This window comes from Maniola hyperantus, chromosome 6, assembly GCF_902806685.2.
Source record: "Maniola hyperantus chromosome 6, iAphHyp1.2, whole genome shotgun sequence".
NCBI lineage: Eukaryota > Metazoa > Arthropoda > Insecta > Lepidoptera > Nymphalidae > Maniola > Maniola hyperantus.
The window spans coordinates 4,740,002-4,758,468 of NC_048541.1; the positions used below are offsets into that span (position 1 = coordinate 4,740,002).

General features: G+C 38.8%; 1 protein-coding gene across 2 annotated transcripts in view; it reads right to left on the minus strand.

Moving 5' to 3' along the window:
* LOC117983105 (protein sprouty-like) overlaps positions 1-18,467 on the minus strand; it is a 56,758-nt gene that overhangs the window by 13,550 nt on the left and 24,741 nt on the right. For both annotated transcript variants that reach the window (XM_069499328.1, XM_069499327.1), the window contains exon 2: positions 15,548-15,576. The gene's annotated coding sequence lies outside the window, so the exon portion shown is untranslated. The remainder of the gene's footprint in view (positions 1-15,547; positions 15,577-18,467) is intronic.

Sequence of the window (18,467 nt, forward strand, 5' to 3'; positions counted from 1 at the left end):
TTTTAATTTAGATTTAAGGTTTTAGTACTATACTATATATTTAATAAGTAAATAATAAAAAAATATTTATTTCATTAAAAAGTGCATACAAATGTTACATTATCTTGTACGATGATGGTAAGGAACCCTTCGTGTGCGACACCTCGCACTTGACCGGTTTTTCTATTAGATACCTAACTGAGAAATTCATGAAAAACCGTTTATGACCTTTAACCTGTAACCTTTGACAATGTGTAAAATTTTAGCGATTCCAATCGAAGGAGACTAGTGGGTTGCTGCAGGTTCATACCAATTCCCGCGAGTTTTCCCCGCAAGAGAATGCTTGATTTTCGGCCATCACTAGCCTGAAAACTACAAGGACTTTAAAGAATTGCTGTGAATACTGTGTGTGTGTGTGTGTGTGTTATATTTTACTAAGTAACACGATATTTTTAATTGATTCATTTTTTTTATAGAGTTAGCGAGAAAACGAGCAGGCGACCTGATGTTGAGTGATTACCGCCGCCCATGAACATTTGCAGCACCAGAGGAACCGCCGATGCGTCGCCGGCCTTTTAGGAATTTGTTGGTCCGCTCCTTGAATAACCCCATGTAGTAATCTAAAGGGAACACCGCCGAAAGGAGTTGATTCCACAGTTTGCATGTGAGTGGAAAAAAGGATCTGGCACAACGGGTGGTCGAAGTGCTCCAGAAACCCAGGTGGTGAGGGTGGAATTGATTGCACCGGCGTGCGGTGCGGTTGTAGAAAAAGGAGGGTGGAATAAGATCAAACAACTCAGCGGAACACTCTCGACATTATAGAGGCGATAAAACACGCACCAACGAGCCGGCTAGTTTGGGATCGTCCACAAGTCGAACAGCCCGCCTTTGGATCCGATCGAATGGAAGGAGTTGGTACTGCGGTGCTTCGGCCCGAAGGTAGGAGCAGTACTCCATATGTGGGCGGACTTGCGCTTTATAGAGAAGGAGCCTGTGCTCGTGCGCAAAGTAGGGTTTTCTCTGTTGAGCACCCCAAGCTTTTTATATGCTAACTAGCTTATGCTCGCGACTTCGTCCGCGTGGACTACAAAATTTCAAAACCCTATTTCACCCCCTTAGGAGTTGAATTTTCAAAAATCCTTTCTTAGCGGATGCCATAATAGCTATCTGCATGCCAAATTTCAGCCCGATCCGTCCAGTAGCTTGAGCTGTGCGTTGATAGATCAGTCAGTCAGTCAGTCAGTCAGTCAGTCACCTTCTCCTTTTATATATATAGATTTGGCCTTACATTCCAAATGATCCCGAAATTAAACCTCACCCGAAATGTGGACACCAAGAATCCCAATGCTGTTGGAAGGGGTGATGGGAGTGTCCCGAAAGAGAAAAGGCATGGTAAAAGGTCATCAAATTCATAGTCAAACATAATAATAATTGTATGTACAAGTGATAACAGGTATTCCATTGTTTATGATTTTACAATACCGTCTAACAATGAGTAGGTACTAGGTACTTAGGTGGGTATATGACTCAATACAGGCCCGATACGAAATGCGACGCCCTGCAGGAACAATGGGTGGCCTAAATAGGTATTGCAAGTGAAAACAACACCAATGACTTCCAATTGAAGCTACACAAGGCTCTTCATGGAATGCTGAAGGTGATATTCGGGAAATCGTACAATAAAGAAGGTTTTAAGAGAAAGAGAATTTCCCTGTAATAAGCTTCACGATACCACAGTATAAGGAGAGATACAGTAGTCTGACGCCATTGATTTCGTGGTAAATGTGTTACGAAGGGTCATCCCACATCCTTCTCTTACCTCACGATTGCTCTGTCTAGACAGCTACATCGAACCTCTGTAGGCTCTCTGTAGGTAATAACCACAGATAAGTGAATTTCTTTTATCTATGGTAATAACACTATTCTTAATCCATGACGATTCTCTTGTGTTTCTATCGAGGGATATTATGCACACTGGCCCACAGTTACAATAATGTTATAAATGCGAAAGTGTGTTTGTCTGTCTGTCAGCTAGCTTTTCACGACCCAAGAGTTTAACCGATTTTGATGAAATTTGTTACAGAAATAGCTTGCATCCTGGGGAAGGACATAGGCTTTTTATCCCGCATAATTAAAGAGTTCTCACGGGATTCTTAAAACCTAAATCGACGCGGACGAAGTCGCGGGCGCATCGCTGAGACCTATTTGGTACAGAGATAGCTTGCATCCTAGAGACGGGTATATATACGCTAGTTTTTCTCCTGGACAGTTAAAGAGTTTCCACAGGATTGTTATTTGTTAGATAATATGAAATATGACTAGAAAATGCTCAAATCTTCCTCCGCGTGGATTTAGGTTATATAAAATCTGTGGGAACTGTCAGTCAGTCAGTCAGCTTTTCCTTTTATATATAGACTAGCTTATGCTCGCGACTTCGTCCGCGTGGACTACACAAATTTCAAACCCCTATTGTGCCTACTCCCTTTGGGGTGGAAATTTCAGAAATCCTTTCTTAGCGTCATAATAGCTATCTGCATGCCAAATTTCAGCCCGATCCGTCCAGTAGTTTGAGCTGAGCTTTGATAGATCAGTCAATCACCTTTTACTTTTAAGATAATATGAAATATGACTAGATAATGCTCGAATCTTCCTCCGCGTGGATTTAGGTTATATAAAATCTGTGGGAAGTGTCAGTCAGTCAGTCAGCTTATCCTTTTTCTAAATATATAAAAGAGAAATACCACTTACTCACTACTACTACTACTACACTACACCAGAAACTATAAAGCCTAATAACTTGAAATTTGGAAGGTAGGTTCTTTCTAGGACGTAGGTGTCAGCTAAGAAACGGTTTTGATAAATTCCCCCCCTAAGGGTGCGAAAGGGGGGGGTCGAAGGTTGTATGAAAGTCCTATGTTTTTGGAGTTAGAGACGTGAAAATCGACATTTAGGTTATTAGCTTTAAATAATAAAAATCTGTATAATTCAATTTGGGAAATTCCCCCCTTAAGGGTGGTAAAATAGGGGGGCAATGTTTTTATAGAAAAGTTTTAACAATTGTTATTTTTACTTGAAATTTGAAATGTAGGCTATTTATAGGGGGTGGGTTTCAGATAAGAAAGGATCTAACTAAATTCTCCCCCTAAGGGGATGAAATGGCGGTTGAAAAGTTATATGAAAATCCTGTTTTTAAAGTTAGAGATATGAAAATTGGCATTTAGGTATTCTAGGTTCCGAGCCTTAAGGTGAGACTGAGTGAAAAGGTAAGTGAGGCCTTTTGCAGCGGGAAAATTTCAGATCTCATGAGAAACCAGAAATTTTACGCGGACGAAGTCGCGGGCAACTGCTAGTATAATATAATATAAAAGCATAAAGCCTTTTATCTATGTAGATTGTAGGTATCTACTATCTAAATTTCCACAATATCCCGAGGCAGTAGGCGTGGATGCGTCACCGTCAGATCGCATTATATTTCTTTTCATTCTGTTCCATGTCGACCTACCCAACGTGGGCTTACACTGAATAAAGACAAGACATAAATATGCCGATTAATTATGTTTTCTGATTTTTATATTAATACAAATACACATCAACTACAGCGCCACCAAGTTACTTATCTGTGACTTTTTAGGGTTCCGTACCTCAAAAGGAAAAACGGAACCCTTATAGGATCACATCACATCATAAAATTATGGTCATGAACTAATAATAATTAGTATTTTCAATTTTCGAAGTAAGATAGCTATATCAAGCAGGGTATCATATGAAAGCACTCCACCTGTGCATTCTAAAACAGATTTTTATTTATTTTTATACATCATAGTTTTTGAATTATCGTGCAAAATGTCGAAAAAATACGACTGTAGTACGGAACCCTCGGTGCGCGAGCCTGACTCGCACTTGACAGGTTTTTTTTTTCATTTATAGACAAGCGCTATAATCTGTGGGTCGATTCCGAAAAACCTGTATCAATCATTATTACAATCGCAATTGTTGTGATTAGCTAAAATTATGCTATTCTTGTTGCAACAATACATTGCTTGTAGCCAGCCAATGCCAGTAGCCAATAGTGAGCGAGCGTCAACCAATCAGAGGTGATTGCGATCGTAACATTGTAGCTGTCATTCTACCGCAGTCCGCAATCGACCTGCTGGCAAGCGATGAGTGGCAGGCGGCAGCCTATGGTGCGCGACTAGAAGATGCAGCCTTACTCACTCTTGACTTGAAGGTACCCATATTAAAATTGCAGGGGAAAAATGATGCCGAAAGGGCGTTCCATAATATCCTAGCGGTTCGAATTAGCGTTAACTTATGTAACAATCAGTGCGCTAGTCCGACTCGCATATGGCCGTCTTTTTTATTCTAGGCTTGTTAGCGAAATATTATTGAATATTATATTCTAACCTTCGATCTCTGTAGGTACTACTATACTCCACATTACCAAAGCAAAACGTTTACCAGGGAACACTTACACTTAAGTTGCCTACCTATAAAATCATTAATTTGAAAACAGAAGCTCGGTTTACGAAGTCGCTTAAAAAGTGTTGTGATTGTAAAGCGAGCTGAGCATAAACGTGGGTTCGATAGAAATCAGGTTTCGTTTGTTATTCTGGAGGCGGCGCGGTCGCGAGCGGAAGCCTGCGCCTCCGCCGCACTTTCCATCCGCCTCGCCTGCGCCCGCGCAACCGCGCCGATCCTATCGAGTATCGACTGCTTTATGTGCACACTGGCTTGTACACGCAACTTTGCCTATACGTACAATAAGCAGATTACGAAAATGCAAGACAAAAAAATAAGTAAAGTTCAAAACTAAAACCCGACTACTGCTCCTAAACGCTGAAAGTGGCTAAAATATTAGTTTTTCTGTCACTTGGTGGTACTATATTTAGGTATATTTTTCAGAATTTTGTCTTCTTTCATTCGATACGATAACAAAAAAATTTAGATATCCACACTTTTTGGGTAAGTACCTACCTATAACATCCGCTATATTATTTTTTTCATATAAAATGTAGGTGTTATGTAGGTATGCCACTAACTTTTACTTAGTAGCGACTTATTTTGCCTAGAACTACTTTAAGTTTCCTAAAGTACCAAGTTTTTTTTTAAAAACTAAGAGAAATGTCGAGATCACAACATAGGCTGTAACATAAGTCAACTCTTTGCTCTTAAAAATACGAATAGGTCTATGCGAACTTCAAAAGCCTTGATTGAGCATAATGAGTCAATTATTTAAAAGTAAGTAGGTATGTTGTTATAAAATATAATATACCCAATAATAAATAATTAATCAGCTTTTTGTGGCGCTAGCTAGCAGTTATCAACCAACCGTTTTCTGAAAATAATGTGTTATCTTTGAACTTCCTTCTGGAGTCAAACCCCGTTATCAGTAGGTGTCATTTTATTCGTAATTCTTTTTTAAATATGAATATAACTAAGCGGGGTCGTTTTATTAACGTTTATATATCAACACGGGCAGTGATATTACGAAATAACCAGTCTGCTTACTTAAAAGCGATAAATAGTATCGTTTTATTGTTTTGAACACCAATATTATCTTTCGCGAGCACAAGAGCCGATAAGCAGTTCATAAGAGAGCTGTTTGTTTCGAACCACTATCTCAATGTGAGCCGAAACCGTGTGATATCTGTGTGCCAGCACTGAAAAGTCGTGGGCGTATTGTGCCGGATGTTAGATAGATAAAGGAAACGCATATATAGACTATTTAGACTATCTAAGTAAACATATTACGTAGTGTGTTGATCCAATGATAAAATTATAAAGAGTTCGTTATCCGAGCCTCAGAACTTCTGCGAACACTGATTCTTAGAAATAAATAAAAACAACATAGGTATTTGAGGCACAGCGCGTCGCGCCGGTTTTCGCGGATACTAAATTTTTTGCGACATTTGGCTTGTAAACATGTTGGTAACATGACAAATTAACACATGATATTATGTTTAAATGTGAGCAGGAAATAAGGCGAAAAAATAGTATGGTATGTTTTTATGATGATGAAACGGATGCGAGTAGTAGATATCTCATAAAAGTCATGAATTCTGATATACGGAGCGTTATGATGTAGCTATGCTTTAGAAAATGTGTTGATGAAGTAACTGACGACGAGTTTAAATCCAACACGCTCTCTTTTATTTACGCAAAATTTAAAATAGTTTATAGTTTATAGCGGTTATAATATAGCCTGTGGTTAAGCAAAGGCCTCCTAGTCGGGGGTAGGGGGATCGATCCCGGGCACGTACCTCTAACTTTTCGGAGTTTTGTGTGATTAAGCTAAGCAATTATAACTTGCTATAACGGTGAAAGAAAACATCGTGAGGAAACCTACATGTCTGAGAGTTCTCCGTGATGTTCTCAAAGGTTTGTGAAGCCCACCAATCCGCACTTGGCTAGAGTGGCCAAGTGCGGATTGGCCCTAGTCTAGGTACTATGGCCAAACGCTTCTCATTCTGAGAGGAGACCTCCGTGCTCAGTAGGGAGCCGACGAGAGATTGATAATTATGATAATGTTTATGCTACCAAGAAATCCAAGAAATATGTAAATATGTACCTACCTATAATAATTATTATGAGAGATCTGTCACAGATAGTACATTTGTCAATATTAACATTGTAGTCGTAAGTAGATAGGTAGTAGGTACCTATCTACATACAGGCGTTACGTAAGACAAAAGCTAGAATGAAGGACTTCGTTGAATGGCCGCTGTCGCGCACGACTCGCTCCATTCATGGCACGCACTCATCGACGGTGACCTTCCATGTCCATGTGGATTTAGCGGCGGATATGTGTGTAGTAAGTAGGTGGCGAATATTCGTCCGCGTGACCAGCGCGATAAAGCACTCGGCATCGATCTAACGAATTTGTCAGCGATAAATCCAAAGTCACGTCTGTCACGCGAAGATGGAACATGCGCTGGATGAAATTCTCGTTTTAGTTGAAGGCAATTACATAAATTCCACGTAGCGGTCGAGTGAGGGCGCAGGAGAGGTGCGGAGAGGCGGCGGCGGTCGAGTGTCGACCTTCCGGGAGGCCGTCGCGTCCGCGTCCGCCCGCGCCACTCCGCGCTTGCTAGCGCTCAGCACTATAGGCTTACTGAAGCGTAGCGGAAACTCAACTATAGTGCAACACAAATAATTCAATCTGAAGTTGCAACAAGGTGGTTTGCGCAAATAATAGACAAGGAATAAATAGTAAATACACAAGCGTAGTATTGGTTGCTAATAACTTATAAATAATAGAGAAATTAAAATGTGTAAAACATAATATGTAACAATTAATTTTTTTAAATGTTTTTTATCCTTCTATCCAGTGCGAGGTGGCGACCTCGCACCGGAAGACGCAGCGTTGGAAGCACCCCCACTAAGTGGAAGGACGCCATCAGACGAGTCGCAGGGAGCCGCTGGATCCAGGCGGCGCAAGACCGTGGCGTGTGGAAGTCCCTACAAGAGACCTATGTCCAGCAGTGGACGTCTATTGGTTGATAATGATGATGATGATCCTTCTAAGTTGAATTTTGGCTCAAAAGGTATATTTTGAAAAGCTGCGTAACTTTTAATACGCCAAGTCGACTAACTGGTCGTGAACCGGGGTGATTCACCCTCCCAGATACAAAATCTGCATAGGTACAGTAAGGAAAATTCACTGAATTTCGGACTCGGAGCCACTTTCCAAAGCTACTTAAAGCTCGTAAAGCTGTTCCGTGTACATGTAACTTCGAGCTTCGCTCATAAGTTTGTCAATAGAGGTGCAAATCGCATAATATCTCTATACCTTTCTCCGCTCTGTATCTTTGCAGTGTCACCTCGATTCGAGACGGGCCCCAAACGCAGGAAAGCCACCCGAAAGCCCCACAATTGGGTATTTTAATTTGATAAATATTATTACTTTATTATAAACTAGGATAAAAATAATAGACGTACGCTGAAAAAAATATTAAAATCCAACAAAGATTTACAAAGTTACAGGCATTTTAAAAAAATTGTATGAAACTGCACGAAGCTACTGTGGCATTAGTAAGGTGTGACGTCAAAATGCTATATCGCTATCTCTGTCTAATTAGAAATATTTAAATGTTTATAACTTTTTATTATTTGATCGATTTAATTAGTTTTTTCTCAATTTTTTTTATTACTTTATTATAAACTAGGATATACTATAAAGTAATAAAAAAATTGGAGTCGAATACCCAAATCAGACCTACTGACGGCCCAACGCACAAAAGATGTCAGAATACCTAAACAAATTTTCAAGAAGGTGTCCTAAGGGAGTTCAATGTTCAATCTAGTACACCCCTTACCAGCGGCGGATTTGCAGTCTTGGCCGCCCTAGGCCCCAGGCCATGAGGTAGTAAGGTAGTAAGTAGGTGTACCAGCCTCCCCTTTCTCAGCACTCAGCATAATTTTGTAGACTACATAATGAATTTACCTTATTGCCAACTTTTATCACATCCGTGAATTTTTGGTCACGATTGACCGCTCCTAATATCTGGCTGCCCTAGGCCCAAGCCTAATTGGCTTTAGGTCAAATCCGCCACTGTCCCAACATTAAGCTTATATAGTGATTAAGACGTTGGCCTCCTATTCGGGGGATCCGGGGTTCGATCCCGGACATGTACCTCAAGTTTTCGGAGTTATGCGTAGTTTTAACGGTGAAGGAAAACCTCGCGAGGAAACATGCATATGACTGAGAGTTCTCCGTAATGTTCTCAAAGTGCGTGAAATGTGTGAATGTCTTCCAATACGCACTGGGCCAGCGTGACCGACTAAGTCCTAAACCCTTCTAATTCCAAGCGATAGGTTGAACATGATGATGATGAAGTTCACTATTAGACGATGTGTCCTAAACATGTCCTAAATCCGCATGCATAACTGATAGTTGAATAAAAATTAAGAAAAAGACAAATTACATACCTATCTATCCAGATAATTATTTCTCCTAAAAGGCTGTTGTTTATCATACGTAGATTAGTACATAATATTAGTCATAGTACTACAGTACCATAAATTTTGAAATTAGAAACTAATTTTATTATGACGATGAATGAACTGATATATTTTTATGAATTGATATTGTTTCGAATACGATGAATTTATGATCAAAAATGATGTAAAAATAAATAAATTATTGTAATAGGAGATATAATTGGAATTAACGTATTAGACAATAAAGGCTTTTTTATTTTATTTTTATTTATTGTATTTTACAGTACCTAACTGCGGCAAAACTGGTAGCAAAACATTTCGTCTAATCATCTAATGGACGTCGACGCCTTAAAACTCACCTTTCTCTTACAAAAAATACCCACGACAAAATCTTACTTCGAAGTGATTAGAAAATTCCAAGCATATGACGTGTGCGTCCAGGATGTAGTGTCCGCACAACAAGTTACAACTAAATGTGATTGAAATTGATTAGGCTCTTATACGGATGAGACTATTTACCTACTTACAAAGATACACTTTTTACCTAATATAGGTAATGTTATATTTACTTAGGTAGGTACACAAAAAATTGTTCAAGTGCGAGTTGGACTCGCACACTAAGGGTCCCTAGTCCCTACCATCATACAAAAAATAACACTTTTTGATTTTTTTTTAAATTTCATGGCGCTCATTTTAATATTATTTTTATTTGTTGTTATAGCGACAGTAGTAAAACACGCATTCTGTGACTCTCAAACTTTTCCATCCTAACTAAATTATTCAATTATTATTAATGTTCTGTAAAAAAAAGCTGTGATAGCCTAGTGGTTAGGACGTCCGCCTTCTAATCGGAGGTCGGGGGTTCGATCACCTCGGGCACCTCATAACTTTTCGGAATCATGTGCGTTTTACGTAATTAAATATCACTTGCTTCGGTGAAGGAAAACATCGTGAGGAAACTTGCACGCCTGAGAGTTCTAAAAGAGATTGCCCATTTTCTTAGGAGCTTTGGGCCCCCCCTAATATAATTGTTATGTCACCATGGTTTTAATTTTATTTTGTAGACAAATAATTAACTCTTTATATTCTGCAAACGATTTCTATTTATTCACCTGGTTATAAAGATATCTTATTTTTTATATTGCTGATATTGAGGTTATATTTAATTAATACTTCTTCAAAATAAATGCATGTTTACGATTCTAACTGTAATTGTGGATATTTTCAATAATAGAGTGAAAAAAAGTCGTTATAAACCATAATCGTAAAAAAATAACACATTAAAAAAAAAAATTAAGTTTTGACACGACGACCACAAAAGAGGGCCCGTTCACGGGCGATCTCCAAATACCTACTAATCCGCACAGCACATGGCCAACGTGGTAGACTATGGCTAAACCCTTCTCACTCTGAGAGGAGACCCGTGCTCTGTAGTGAGCCGGCGATGGGTTGATCATGATGATGATGACACAAGGGTAAAACGGAGCCCTATTAAGGTCTACACTTTGCTGTCTGTCTGACTGTTTGTCTGTCTATCTGTCTGTCCGCATATCGTCTATATATCTAGCTCTAGTAGGTATATAATATATCTAGCTCGTAGGCAAAATGAGTTACAAACCTGAAATTTGGATTTATTGTAAAACGTCGACTCGAAATCATAGAAATTAAATTTAATTATTTTTCAGGTGGTTATACACGAAAAAAAAGAATCCGAATTTTTTTCTTCTTGTCCAGCATGTGAGGGTATTAGGTGTCTAAAACTCACTGAGTAGAGTACGAATATATTTTTTATTTATTTTTTATCTTGAAAAATGAAGAAATGGGAGGCCGTCAAAGTAGTCAGTTTAGACCATTTTTGTGACGGGGTCTATCTCAAAACTAAACTACTAATGAAATATTTTCGGTATATATATTAATTTTGTCTAAATTATAATAACAGCATATTACAGCTGTGAGCGTAGTATTTTCGGTAGAGCCGTGCGTGATAGCAATCGTGTAATCAATTTCTTGTACGAACATAATACCATCAACGTGCTATTAGAGACCCCTTTTTGGCTATTAAGTTTACGTTCTCACAAATTAAAACTGTTCTTGGGAACCATAGTTGCGAATAAACCCGAAATAAGCCTAATTTTGCATGGGAATCTAATAAAGAGAGAGAAGCCAGCGCGTGGAGGCCTTCGTTATTTTATAAAAATATAAGTTTCTCTACGTATTGTCTCCAACACTGAGAAGAACGCTTGTTTGGATCATGGTGGCTTTGGGAGATAACAGGTAAAAAAAAAGAAACCTCATTCTTTTAGTATATGGCCGATCGCCATTGAGATGCGCGGGCATAGGAAAACTGATTAATTTTACCCGCCATTGCGAACAATTTTGATTTCACAACTAATTGTTTTCACTGTTGAAATTACAGTTATTTATTAATTCAAATGTCTACAAGTATTAATTATGAAGAAAATGATTTGTGTTGTACACCGCCCGATATGTGATGTCCTTAACGTTATGGAAAGTTTACCTACTACCTGAAAACTCCAAGGAAAAATATCTATTTTGGTATTATTTTCTTCCACAAGTGTGTTGAAAAACGTCGTCTGATACACATGTTCTGATGATTATCGTCCTCTGGCGCCTCAGCGGTAATCACCAACATTACACACTTGTACCATAATGTACTAGGTACTAGGTATAAACTGTAAATTTGGTTCAGAGTTAGCTTACATCCCGGGGAAGGACATAGGCTACTTTTTATCCCGGAAAATTAAAGAGTACCCATGGGTTTTTAAAAAACCTAAATTCACGCGGACGAAGTCGCGGGCATCATATAGTACCTACTTAATATGTTAGTATAAAGTAGTTTATATAAATAATAATATGTACATAGATGGATGTAAAATATAATATAGATAATCATAGAACGGGTGGCAACATGCTTTGTGTGGAGAAGTGATTAGCGATTTATCTTGTAGAGGTATGAACGCACTGCATATTGCGGACCGCTGCACTGCCGTATTCGATCTTAGCAAACTCTATCTAAGGGCCTATTCCAAAAATTAACCTCAGTCTATGAAAACTTCTTCTTATTTATAAAATACAGCTGACCCACCCCGGCTTCCTTTGAGTGCAAGTTTTGAAAATCGGTGAGTGGGTGGAATTTCCAAAATCCTGAAATACGTACGTAGGTACTTCTTTATTTTTGCCTGAAGCCCAAATACTGACGGATGACGGATTTTCATACAAAGTTTTATCGCTTATGGAACTTATTTCTAAAAAGTCTGAAGCATGTATTTCTTTACTTTTAACTAGATTATTATTAATAAGCTAGTATAATATGATGTTCGCGACTTCGTTCGAGTGGATTAAGATTTTCCCAGGAATTCAAACTACATCCATATAAAAAATCAGCTCAATCCGTTGCTCCGTTGCGGCATGATGGAAGGACAAACCAACAAACAAACACACTTACGCATTTTATAATATGAGTGGTGATATGGGTAGTGATTTTATAAGCTGGGTGTGAAACGCGTGCGGCAAGTCCAGTGCGTAAAACCCGGCGGCGGCTCGGCGGCTAGGTGCGGCGCCGTGGGCGAACTGCCGCCCACGCACCGCCTGCGACACGCGGACACGCACATTCCGAGCCCACACCTGCACCTACCGGCCCAGGCCCTACCGTCGCCTCACAGTTGCCACATACGATCGATGTGGTTGGTGGTGGATGTGGCCTCATAATGTGGTTTTTCACGACTGTTGTGGCACAGGTCGCATCATAGTCATCATCATCATCACTGGACGACAGTGTCGAGGATAACACTTACTAGGTACATACATATTGTAGTTATGAAATATGAATTAATACTGTGACTGAACCTACCTACACAGTACACACGGTATAGTGAATTCAAAATAAACTGTCGTGTTTCCACTTGAGATTGGAAGTGAATTCAAAATTATCAACAGGTTGAACTGGCTCCTTTAAAAATGAATGGGCTCTATGAGTTTGATTTATTACCCCTATTTTTTACGTGACATGTCGAATGTAATCCTATTGTTATTGCTAATGACGGTCTCAAAAAAAAAAACAAAAAAAAACAATATCGACTCAATGTATTATTATTTTGAAACAAATGACAACCATAAATATCGATGTAGGTACCTATAGGTAATGGAAGTTGGTGATTCCGATCGCGTATTATGAAGCAATCTTTGATTAATAAGTACCTGCCACAGTTCCAATATTCCATATAAGTAAGGTTAACAATGGGGCCGATTCTCTAGTACACAATCTCTAAACTAAACTAAATTAACAGGTCTAAATCTAATGCTATCCTTTTCCGCAAGCAACATTATGAAAGGGATAGCAATAGATTTAGACGTGCCATTTTAGTTTAGTTTAGAGATTGTGTACAATGGAATTAGCCACAATGTGTGAACAAAATTAATCTATACATTCAAAGTCCAGTCCAGTTTAACGTTTTTGTCAATATGACTCCACGTATTGAATTTTATACATATCTCTAACCTAAACTAAAATGACAAATGTATTGCTATCCTTTTCACAACGCTTCAGGGGAAAAAGGAAAGCACTAGATTTAGACCTGTCAATTTAGTGAAGTTTAGAGATTGTGTAAGTACAATAGAATTAGCCACATTGGTAGTTTATTTAGGCACGAACTTTCATGTGGATTTTTGAAATGTCATAAGTTAAAACCATGGCTTTAGCAAGTTATACTAAGTACCTTAGTATATAATAATTCTATGGTTAAAACAAATGCTGATATCTGGAGTGGATAGTGCGAGGATTCGTGAAGAAGGAAGTGTGTGGAGCCCAATAATAGTATCGGTAGCTAAGCTTTAATTAAGGCGCGTCACCGAGGCGGGCAGCGCGGCTTTGAAGTAAACCGCTTGGCAACGTTCAAATTCTGTGTTTCAAACGTTAAATTTGAATTTAATAAATTATAGAAGTCATGTTGAAAACCAAAATTTAGCAGGTTCTCTGTAGTACTTAAAGACAAATATTTCCATATAAAAATTATTTGCCAAGTCAGAAATTTAAGTATTAAATAATTCGTTTTAGACTTTTATTTCGGCTTATTTCAAGATTTTATTTGATCGAGTGAAGTACTTCCTATTGTGTATCAAAATAGCACATTATTTAGACAATGTCTTTAGGTATATTGTATATTTTTAGCAAGGTATAGGGATATATATGTATATATATATATATATGTATATTTTTAGCAAGGATTTTAATAGTAAATACCTAAAACATTTGATCTAGCAAACCAGTTTTTTCCGCTTAGGCTCGGTGACTCGCCTTAAGCCTTTTCCATCAGAGCTTACCTGAGATAGGGTGTAAAAACGAGGCTCTTCTATAGGTGCATTAACAGTATACCTACATTGATGTTAACAGTTACCACACGTAACCCTCGGTACCTACGCATCGTCCAGTCGTTCTAATTGAGTCTAGTCACTAGACATGTGTCCGCTATAGCTTAACTTAACTGAAAACCGCTGCCGTGCCTATAGCGTACCGTAGCGTTATTGTCGTAGCTAGCAACGGTTTTCAGTTATCATCTATGACGAACCACCTGACAACGCAACACTGCCAACTGGCAACTGACAATGCATTGTTTGGTTTTTTGGTAACTAGAAACGCAATAATTATGCCTTCTCTTTCTTTCTTTCACTGAAAGCTGAGAAGGAGCGGTTATTGGCTACCGGCTTAGTAACTAAGAACTTGGTAAACCAAAGCCGACCTTATCTCTATTACGCTAAGGCTTAACTGTACAAGTACTTGTCCATTACACTTTGATCTGTCAATCTAAATACAGTTAGCCTTAGAGTAATAGAGATAAGGTCCTCTTTGGTTTATCAATCTTCATGAAATGTTTTTGGTTAACTGGACTGTGGCAAACTATTCGTGCAGGCGTCCACTATAGTTTGACCTATGTCAATGATCAAATTAAACTTTACTACTATGAACTTAAGGTTGTGATTACTTCACGATATTCATGAAAGTAAAATTGGTTTTATTTTAGTGAATATGCGCGCGCTAGCTATACAGACGGTATTGATACGGCAGCTAGCTTAGTTACTACTACGGAAACCGCTGCGCGTTGCGCATATTAAATTAGTTGAAACACAACTCTGATACTGATATTCGGCAACGGTTAACAATATCGGTATTGAAACTAAGTAACTGTTGATTAACCGTTGCCGTAAATAGCCAATAACGCCCATCTTTACTAGTCACTATTCTGACCTACCTAACCGTCGCCATTCACTCTCGTGCATTCTTGGTAAAACACTAAGAACCAAAACCAGCCTAACGCCTTGATGACACACCTAACACTACGCTTTATTATCAATATCTCTACGAAGACCTCCACTAATTCGAAATTCACACTCAAACGATTGTTTGCCGCTTAGATAAAGGCACAGATTAGAGAAACTAAAGGGGATAAAGGATTGATCTCCAGTCGTTGCCGTAGCAGTAGGCAGTAGCCTGTGTATCATGCAACCAAAATGGACCTATCTTAGAACCGGGACCGGGACCTATGGAGTATGGACCTGAATTCGTCCTATAGATAGGTTAATTTATGTATTTACATGGATGATGGTAACTCACCTACATTTTACTCGGGGACCGGCATGAATCTGTAAGACAGAAAATATTCAAATTATTCAAATTAGTAAGTAAAAGCATATTATATTAAGTAGGTACTTATTATGTAGGTAAGTAGGTACTTAGTAGTGACATACTACCTACCTACCTACCTACGGACTATTTTTCATTAAATTTCTAATAGGTACCTACCTAGGTAGATTAATCTGCTGATTAGGAAGATAAGAAAGAAAACCTACCGAAGTGTATACCTAGTCTATTTACCTTTGTAATAGACACTAAAACGAAGGTACCTACAGTGGAAATTACATGATAGGTCTGTCAATACAAACAAGGTAAACAATTGTTTTCCCACGTAACGACTGCAATCCGCACATTTTGTGATAATAAACGTAAATCAACACATGTTATGGCAATATGCTTCGTAAGGACGAATAAACAGCTTGTATACACGTAGGTAGTTATCTATACTATGTAGAGAGAATATTTAATTTGTCTGTGTACCTACATGCCTACGATACAGCGATATTGCAAGTCTGTTTCAAGAAGGTCAACCTGCAGGTAGCGGACAACAAAAACATTTATTTGAAATAAAAATATTCATCATGAATGAATAAACAATTCCACGTTCATAGCGTTAATCAATGAGTTGCATGCAAGCAACAGTCCGAGTCGATGTCGAGCTCATTGATCGATCGACTCGATAGACACCCCCACATGCGCGCGCTGTGTGTACACGGTGCGCACGCGCAAAGAGAACCGGATGGCGCACACTGGGGTGCGTTCGTCTGTGTGCGCTCGTGAGCAAAGGATTTCCTACCGTCCCGCGCCTGCGCCCGCGCGTCCCCGCTCAGACCTGTTGCATTGCTACCGGAGTTACGCCGCATAGTTACCAGACTCGATATGCCTTCCCCCCGCCCGTCCCGCACCCTGCTCGCGCCCCTCGGCCGGGCCCACGCACACACCATCGCGTTCGAACACTTTAATTATCATGGCGTACCATTCGTGAAATTGCTGCCGATCTCCTCCGTTCTCGTCGATGTCTTATATCAATCTAATATCATTTATTAGGTACCGGTTGCAATCAAGTAAAAATATCGAACCCGTTCGATTTGTAGTCCGTCTAGAAGATGCAGCCGGATACGTGACATCATTCGATGCAAATTCTTTCTAAACCGATCCCTCCAGTACGAACGCTCATCTTAGCGCTCTTTCCTCGACACGATCGTTTTATTTTAAAGCTTTATGTTTTTAAATGCAAATGGGAGGGTATTTATGGCATCATTAATTTGTTTCTTGAGTGTCATTTAAGACGAACGCATTATAATATCTAATGACGTTTATAGCGTCTCATTCGATAGCACGTAATAATCCGTATAGAGCGCGATAATAATCAGAATAAAATACACTACACTTAATTTTAAAAGCTAGAGAGGCAATAAATTGTTGTTTTAGGTAGGTACAGCCATCAGAAATTACAAGAGGCTCTTGGGAAGATCTATAGCAGGGCCAGTAGACGTTGTAAGCCGCAATTAATGAATAATGATAATCTATTTTATAAGGTATCTACACCGTACATTAGCCCATTAATCAGCAGAAACTAATGACCGGAAACATAGGTCACTGCTTATGCTCACTTAAGTTCAATAATAGTTGTGGACACTAGATAATGTTTCTTAGACTTCGACATCTAAGGTAAATAAAAAGATAAAATGCTCCGAAAAACTGGTCAACTTCCATGAAGTTGCTGTCGATACCTATTAGAACTAAGTAGTAGTAGGTACCTAGGTACATAGGATTTATTTTAATAATTACAAGAAATGTCCCGCTTAATGAAGAAAGATTACATCGATGGGTTTAGAACATTGAGATTATGTGATTCTGCCACTGAGACTTCCAGAATATACAAATGCTATATGAAGCCAAATTGAAATTTTTTATCACAGAATAGATAGAATTCCTATGTGTTTTATTTTTAGCTTAGTAAACATTTACATTGCCTACTCGCCCAAAAACAATACATAGAGTGAGTCTTCGATAAGTGCTGGAATCTTTTTCGTTATGACAGGTGAGATAGGTACATACTATTCGGTTTCCTGCTTGTACCTTTATCATAGACTTCTGCAAAATAGCCACTGTGTTTTTCAATTTTATTCAATTTACTTTTTAACAAGCCGTGGAATGTACAAACGTATAATAAATAAGTTGGCCAAGCGACACCAACGGCCCAATTGCCTCGAACTCTAAGCTCGGTGAAAAAAACAGGTAGCGCCGTCCCGCCGTATCGATCTTTATGTTATTTTTTTTATTTATCTTTTTTATCTGGGCCTCCGCTCCGAGTCTCGGGCCCGAACGGAAGTTGTAACGATTTTTAATCGCACCAAGTATCTCGGCCGGCCGGTTCGTACGCCCGCTTTGGACAACAAGTTTATATAGACTAGTTTTTCTTCGCGGCTACGTTCGCGCGGAATTAGGGTTTTAAAAATTCTGTAAGTATCCTTTTATTTCTTAAAGTATCCAATGTGTTAATCCAGGAGATGGTTTACACATTCGTTTCCTTCAAATCCGTTTAGCTGATTTTGCGGAATTGAGTGACAAACATCGACACAAAATATTTAGTAAGGAAAATAAGACTAGAATAGATTGCGCGGCTTCACACGCGTTGATGTCGAATTTTATGCAAATGACCGATTATGCAAACTTTAATACCACTTTGCATATAAACCACTTGAACTTTATACCACTTCGAACTTTATACCACTTGGTAGCAGTATTTATACCATATATAGCAGTATTTATATATTTATTTACCACTGTAGCAGTACTATATTACCTACCTACCAACATATTTTGTATTATTATGAGGTTGAGGATTAGATTTTACCCATTCAACTTTGATTGCTGCCAAATTACAGAACTAAAC